The sequence below is a fragment of the Crinia signifera genome, chromosome 9 (assembly GCF_055691185.1).
Source record: "Crinia signifera chromosome 9, ASM5569118v1, whole genome shotgun sequence".
Lineage (NCBI taxonomy): Eukaryota > Metazoa > Chordata > Amphibia > Anura > Myobatrachidae > Crinia > Crinia signifera.
In genome coordinates this window covers 90,581,577-90,590,072 of record NC_139225.1, presented here as the reverse complement: position 1 = coordinate 90,590,072, position 8,496 = coordinate 90,581,577, and the positions used below count along the sequence as shown (strand labels likewise).

Sequence of the window (8,496 nt, the reverse complement as noted above, 5' to 3'; positions counted from 1 at the left end):
AGAAAGATATACAGTAAAGAAAATGCCCAAAGCAGTTGATCAGCTTCTGTCATTTATCTGGCAGGCCATTAAAGTACAATTGGGGGGGGGGGGGGGGGATTTACTAAGACCGGAGCTCTACTTCACATGGGATGTTGATATGGGCAACCAATCAGAATCTACTTCTTATTTAGTTAGCACCTTCTAGAAGATAATGGTTGCCCATAGCAACATCTCATGTAAAGTAGAACTCCCATCTTAGTAAATTTCCCCCACGGTATCTGATTAATTGCTTTGGGAACTTCTTCACTTTATCTCGCTCCAAGCTGATATCCACCTCGAACAGGTGTACAGTATATGGATATTTTTGCTGGTCTGCATGAACTGTATTTGCATATACACAACCCTTATGGTCTTTCTTCCATGTACTGTACCAAAACGCATTTTTTGTTTACAGATATTTAACTTTCTCGCTGCATGTTACTCGTCCTTGAAATGTTTGAAGCATCAGGAGCAATTTGTGAATCTCTATGATTTGGCCCATTTCTTAATTGCAGAAATGAATTGGGTCATTGGTTGGCGCCAGCTAAAGGTGGCAGCTATTCTTCCTCCAGCAGGGCCTATACTAAAAATGGAACAAAAACTAGAATGGCCCCTTCACAAGAATGGCAAGCAAATTCATGAAGCATTCCATGTTTTAGGCACACCTTTGCTCAAAAGCAATGTATTCACATTTACGATGCCTGCAGATAAAAAAAATTATACATTTTTACAAAGGAAAATTGTCCAACTACTTTTGACGCAATTAGTTGGACATGGCATATCTTTTGGAAATTCAATTCTTGCTAGTTATTTTTTCACCTTCAATCCTACTTTGTATTTAGGAGCTACAGGGTTTGTATAAAAAGTAATTAGACCTAATTTTATTCTGACGCGTCTGTACATCGCAGCAAGCATGCTCCAGGTGGGTGCAGGGGGAAGTCAGCTTCAATGCACACTGAGCGTAAGTTGCCTAGGAGCTTCCGAGCGGTTCGTATCTTGGTTTTAGTGGACCCCTGTCCCTAGGCTCGGTTAAGGCTTAAAAATGCGACGTTCTATTGAACAGCGCTATGCCATTAAATTCTGTGTGTGACTCAGAAAATCAGCTATGGAAACATTGGCCATGATCCAGAAAATGTATTGCCACCAATTGGAAGCTGCATCATGACAATGCACCAATCCACACCTGCTTCGTAGTCAATGATTACCTGTCCCGGAATGGCATCGCAACGCTTCCCTAGACCTCCTACAGTCCCGATCTGGCCCGGGCTGAATTTTTCCTGTTCCCCAGAGTAAAAACGGCCATCAATGGACACCGCCATGGGATCGTAGTAGGGCTTTGACGCACTGCTTGAAAGACATTCCGGAAAAGGACTTTTAGGGTGCCTTCCAAGTGTGGAAAACTCATTGGCAGAAGTGTGTCGATGCACAAGGGTCTTATTTTGAATAATTTTAATAGTTTGTAGCGATATTTTCAATAAATATTTTTCCCAAATTTGGTCTCATTAATTTTTACACTGCAGCTCCTGTCACTTCAGAAGAGCTGTCACTTTGGTGTCATCCCATCTGGGTGCAGGCCGTACCTGCTTTCTGACAAAACTGTTGATGTTCTAAAGTTTAAACTAAACTTAACTCTAAACCCGGACTATAGTCATTCCCAATTCCCAAGTAATATTGCATATCATTCCATATTCAGTAACAGTTAAGGTTTGGACAATGTTATGTGATATAGAACTTCATTTGTTAAGATACCCTCATATCATTCATATGTTCACTCAAACATAAAAACTACTGGTGTTTTCAATCAATGTCCAAATTATTTTGGTAAATATGGAGGCCTTCATATACACCAAGTATACACTGAGGATACCCATCCTCCCTCAATTTCTGAATTGGACAGCTCAATTAAGCACTTTCTAACCCCTAACTATGTTATATGTGACAACCTGTCTCTACATGGTGACAAATCATGCATCCTCGCTAGATGGCTCAGGGTATTAATGTGTTCATATGGGCGGGGTGCAGTCCTGCACTTTGAATTGTGCATACATTTAACAGTTCACGATGATTGGTAATCTGAGATCATCTTATACTTTCAGGTCTAAAACCTTTTTTGCCCATTTCTAGTTTGTAGTCTACAACATGCTTCTCTACTCTCCTGTAATGTCCAGAAAACTTATGAATGTATAAGAGTCCTCCTGGCAGAGCAGGTAACCCTCCATGATTTTGTCTTCTGCTCCAGTGAATTAAATGAGGCTGTGACCATGTAATTCACAGTGACTACCATAACAATGGCCCCACAGCGTTACATCATAGGGATGGGGCCCCAGTGACATGCTTTGCAGCGCCACATAGTCACATACCATTGAAAGGTTAGGAAAATATGGTCTACAAACATATTCTCCCATTGCAAATGTCATACTGTGGAAAAGATTATTCACCTAAGTAAACAATACAGGCGCGGGTAGGAAGGGAAGTTGAGCTAGCTGCTCACACACAGGGGGGGGGGACTTTTTGAGTGCCAAGGAAATCTATCCCCCAAAAAGGTGTGACAAATTCCAAGCAAACCTTTTAATTAACACTGAGTGCCAACATTGCTGTGAGAGATCCTCAAAATATCCGTTAAAAATGCCAGCGGCCCTCACAGCGACTGTTCTTTTTTTTGGGGTTGCAATATTTAATGAGTCTTCAAATAATTGACTTGGCTGTATTTGTATTTATTTATACTAAAAGTCACAGTCACTCTAAACGATGCTGGCATTTTTAGCGGTTATTTTGAGGATCGTATTGGAATACATGCAACAGGCTGTGGGTTTCATTCATATGCATGTATTTATGCATGTACAGTGGAGGGACAGTAGATGGCGATATACTGTGAAATGTATTGTGTATCTGCTGTTATATTCCTGTATCTCTCTGATGCTTCGTGTTTATTTTTCTCTGATGAAGTGAAGGAAGAAGCACATGTGGCAGACATGTTAAGTTTAATATGCTGTTACTGAATGCTGATGTTTTGTCATGTTTCATTGATCCTGTTACCCAGCTCTACATAAAGAAGTTATACCTTTACAAGACTCAGATCTCAGACTAGCTGCAAGCAAGCTTTCTAATGAAAACTATCAGATATGGAAGTTTAAATTAGAAATGCAATTAACAAGGGATGATTCTCTAGTTTTTAATTCCATAAAAATCTAAGGAATCTATTTCTGGGAACTGGAGATATCTGCAGTCAAGCAAACTGTCCTCCCACCAGAAAATTATGAATAACAAGCCCACTCCACTATACACCTAGTGTTGCCACCTTATCCCTTTAAAACTGGAGACATATTAATTACACAGGTTCTGTGGCTGGCTCACTTCAAGACTCAATTTCAACTGTTTTTTTTTAAACAGCCATCAGACTTCATTCAAACTGTGTTTTTTTTAATCAGCCACAGAACCTGTGTAATTAATATGTCTCCAGTTTTAAAGGGATGAGGTGGCAACCCTATATACACCCCTCCTCTGCATATTGAACATCCTCTACCCCCCTGGAAGTTATGTATCAGGGCCCCTTCATTCAGCCCAATGCCCCCTTCTCCCACCCCATCTCTCACCATCTGTGCAATAAAGGGGTAATTAGTGGAAATTACTGATCCAGGCCCTACATGCTGAGCGGTTGATATAATACCCCCTACCACCTGGGGGACATCAAAGCTTCCCCCACCCCTATCGCTGGAGGATCGGTAGGTGCCCCAATACATTGCTATGCCCAGGGGTATACACTGCTGTTGACGACCCTGTATGTGTATATATATATATATCTATATATATATATATAGATATATATATATATGTATGTATATGTGTGTGTATATATATATATATATATATATATGGGGAAGAAAAGATGTATGGCGCCACTTATGTCCTCAGACTGTCCGGATATGATACAGTTTTAATGTACACTGGTATCCCTTGTTAAAAAACAAAGGGAAGTCAGCTAGCCTCTAAAAAGGGACACCTTGGTAAGGGGTGCCACAATAGAAATTTACAAATGGTTGGAATAGAGGAACAGCGACAATAAATACCTGTGTACTAGGAAACTTTTTATAATAAAAAAGTTTTATTTGATACAAAAAGGTGCACAATAGCACCAAAAAAGGGGGGGAACAGGCAATAATACAGATACAAGTTCTATAGAAAAAACAATAGAAAATTGGTAAAATGCGGCAATGTTACTTAAAAAGCCTACACTTGGTGAGTGCTAAAAAATTAGTGCTAAAAAATGAAGGAGGGGAAATTTTTATGCTAAAAAAATTTTTTTAAAAAATTTTTTTTCTTATATATGATATACACTTTAAAAAGTCTAAAAAGTGAATAACTTAACTTAGTGGAGGAGTCAGCAGGCTCTGCCCAACGCGTTTCGTCTTAGAAGACTTCTTCAAGGGGTGATGGAGAGATGTGTATGGGGCTCTATTTATACTACTATGCCTAGTGCACATGGTAATGAGGTCACATCCTGTAGGATGTGGCCTCCGTTTTCATGATTAAGTGTATCAGACGGAATTTCATCCTCTTAACATAGTTGCTAGGGAGGTTATCTGCCCTTTAGCTTATAGTTACAGAAACCGCGAAATAAACATAGAAAACATAAAAGAAATGAGACATATTGCTTGATTGGGGGATGCGCGTCCCCACTTCCGGTAGGCGGACGTCACTTCCGCCCCGTTTCCTGTGTGGGGATAGTTCATTTCACTGGGCGTCTTCCGCCCTTCTACAGCGGATGTGCTGTTCTGCCACACTTCCTGGTCTTGAGCGCTGTGCACGGGTTGGCTATGGCGGCTGTCATTCAGATTCGTAGTTGTGATGCACGCTGTATCAGCTCTGAGATAGATTTTGTCTCTGCTCGGCGGCCATTTTTCCGGGGACTTTTAAGGATTTATGCATTGAGAAGCAGCCATCTTAGTGGGTTCTTTATGCGGACATTTGGATTCACTGGGTTTTGTTCATACTTTCGTTTTATATCGATTTCGTATGGTACATGAAAATATAAGATGTATCAAGTTAGTATTTGTATTTTGGACGTTTGCACAAGTTAATTTCATCTGACTTAGTAGCAATATTTATAACCATAGTATATACCAATATTAATAGCGATGTCTAGCAGCAGCATTGTACACAAAAATTTCTTTACATGATTATAACAGTATTTGATGTGAATAAATAAGTAAAAAATAATAAGTAAACAATATTTACATAAGCAGCGAATTAATATGACAGAGTGTTTAATAAATTATAATGAGTGATGTAGAGGAAATATTACATATAAATATTTAATAAATACATAATAGGAAGTGCTTATAAATGACACTGGTGTGAGTGGACCAGGTGATTAGACTTAATTTGATGAGTGTCTATATATGACTATTTATTTGTAAGATATCTATCCGTGAGAGAGATCGGTGGTTTAGGTGACAGGTATAAAGGTGAGATATATAAAGAGGTGAGCAAGTATGTGTGCACTGAGCCTTGGTACTTTAATTTTTGTCCTTATCTCGAGGTTCCTTATTTCTTTCATTACAGTACCTATTCTTCTCAGGTAGTCTCCTGTCCTGATACTGGACAGGCCCAGACACTGCTTGGCTGCCAAGATCGGACGAGATTGGGCATTGCCAGTGTGGTATGACTGTAATCTCTTTTGATTCTGGAATCCTCTCGGACTTGGGTACCTATTTGCTCAGAGAGTGACTATGGTGTATAGAAGGATAAAGGATGAAGAAATAAGGAGGAAAAACAAAGAAGGATAGAGTGGGGTGTGGTGTGCTTGTGTGGAAGGGGTAAGGTTCATCTCAAGGGAAGGTTACAGGACCTTTACAGGAACGGGGCAATTTCGTATCCCTCATTTAGACCATTGGGGTGTAGTGTCTGGAGCTGAAATATCCAATACATCTCCCTTTGGGAAAGTTTCTTTGCCAGATCGCCTCCTCTTTCTCCCAGCTGGACATGTTCAATCGCTTTGAATGTCATATCCTCCGGGTTGGATTTGTGGGTTGCTAAAAAATGTCTGGGAACAGCATGGTTGTCAAGTTTGTTTTTGATGCTCCTTACGTGCTCTTGAATCCTGATTTTAAGTGGGCGTTTGGTTTTCCCTACGTATTTCTTTCCACACGTACATTCCAGTAGGTATATAACGGAGGTAGAGTTGCAGTTCATAAAATCCTTAATCTGGAATTCATTCTTGTCCCCAATGTCTGTGAATTGTTTTCTGTTAGGATGGAGGTATTTACAGATCACACATTTCCCGCATTTATAGGACCCTTTGCATTTGGGTAGTTTTGAGGAGGGCTTAGATGTTTTTAGCATACTGGGTGCTAGTAGGTCTTTTAAGTTTTTCGATTTCCTGTAGACAATGTCCGGTCTTGGGGGTAAGATTTCTTTAAGGATTGGGTCCATCAATAGGATCCCCCAGTGGTTTTGTATGGATTTTCTGATTGTGTTTTCGTGTCGATTGTAAGTAGTAATGAATGCTACCGATTCTCTCTTGTCTTCTTCCTTGGTTTTGTATGTCAACAATGACGTGCGGCTCGTGTTCCTTGTCTTTTCTGCTGCTTTTTCTATAAGGCCCGCTGGGTATTCTTTTTCCATGAAACGCTGACCATACAGGGTAAGTTGTTCTTCCAGGTCTTCCTGTTTACTGCAGTTGCGTTTAATTCTGTGGAATTGAGAATATGGGATGTTTTCTTTCCATCTCTTCAAATGATTACTTTTATGGTGTAAGTAACTGTTTTTGTCTACACTTTTTACGAAGTTCTTGGTTATAACTTTGTTGTTCTCGTGCGTCAGGATCAGGTCCAGGAATTCTATGGATTCTTGTTGTATATTGGAAGTAAATTTCAAGTTCAAATCGTTGCTGTCCAGGTTTTTAAAAAATTCTTCGAATTGTGCGTTTGTTCCGTCCCAAATAATTAAAATATCGTCTATATACCTTTTGTATAGTATTATAGCACTTTTAAAAACTTGGTTATTGTAGATATAAAGGTTCTCCCAGTGTCCCATAAAAAGATTTGCGAAGCTGGGCGCAAATATAGTCCCCATTGCAGTTCCGCATTGTTGCAAATAAAATTGGTCTTGAAATTTAAAATAATTGTGGTGCAGAATAAAAAACATTACATCGCAGATAAAATTTGTATGTTCTGGTAAAAGTGAGGCATATATATATATATATATACTGTATATATATATTATTGTTATTATTTATATACATTTGGTCTATCTATAATACTTTAACTGACCCGGCATATACTGGGTCACCTAAGTGTCCATCTCCATGCTTTGCTTCGCCCCTCTGGAAACCCCCTTCTGAAAATCCTGCATTTGCCACTGCCCCCATTCACTGTATGTTCCCCACTTTGCACCCATTCACTCTGTCCCCCAGCCTGCCCCCTTCTCTTAATGTCCATCAGTGCCTCCATTCATTGTATGTCCCCAAGCCTGACCCTCCTTCACTGTATGACTCCCATTCACTATGTACCCCACTCTGCCCCCATTAACTGTATGTCCCCCAGCCTGCCCCTGCTCCCCCTTCTCTGAATGGCCATCACTGCCTCCATTCACTGTATGTCCCCCAGCCTGACCCTCCTTCACTGTATGTCCCCCACTCTGCCCCCTCTCTTCTCTGTATGTTTCCCAGCCACTTGTGTGAGCCAGAGGTAGGAGAGGCAAAGCAGGCACTGCAAGGACAGGAGATGCTTGGGCTCCCACTGCTGCCCTCCCCTGATCTGCATGTTATGGGAGCAAGATTCCCCCTTGCTGCCCCCCTCCCCAAACACTGATGTCACTGTATAATGGGAGATTGTGTATACACAATTTTGGGTCAAGCGCTAGGGAAGAAGGGTGAGGACAGACTTGGGAGCACAAACAATTTGTAGGGAGAGGTGCACACACATGCGATTAGCTTTACATAGAGGGTGCAGGAAAGGAGTGGAAGCGTCAGAAAAATAAGTAAAATAAAATAAAAACTGGAAAGAAATGAGGAAGAAGAGAGGATTAAGATAAAAATTAAAAAATAAACAAATAAATAAAAATAATAAATAAAAATCAAAATCAAAGTAAAAATAAAAATAAAACAATAATAAAAACGAACCAAAATAAAATCAAAGACCAATATGTTTACACACTTTTGTGTTGATGTGGGAGCAACAGAGTCTCGGGAGAAGCTATCCCTATCTTACCCTGATGTTCTTGCTGAAAGTTAGCAGCGTTTGTGTGAAGCTGCGGGACTTCATGGCCGGGTGCTGTGACGTCACCCGCCGGCTCCGACTTCTTTGTCAGATGTGCGGCATGGTTCTGGGTGGCTGGGGAAGCTTGGTACTCCTCTCCTGGTGCTCCTTAACGTATCCAACGCGTTTCACACCGCATGGGTGCTTTTTCAAGCACGCGGTGTGAAACGCGTTGGATAGGCCAGAACCTTGCCGCTCATCTGACAAAGAAGTCGGA

The 8,496-nt window shown here is 40.6% G+C and overlaps 2 pseudogenes; one reads left to right on the top strand and one right to left on the bottom strand.

Moving 5' to 3' along the window:
* Positions 1-584: 584 nt before the first annotated feature.
* On the top strand, positions 585-679 carry LOC146040011 (U6 spliceosomal RNA; annotated as a pseudogene).
* A 4,895-nt stretch (positions 680-5,574) lies between these two features.
* On the bottom strand, positions 5,575-5,694 carry LOC146039891 (5S ribosomal RNA; annotated as a pseudogene).
* Positions 5,695-8,496: the final 2,802 nt, after the last annotated feature.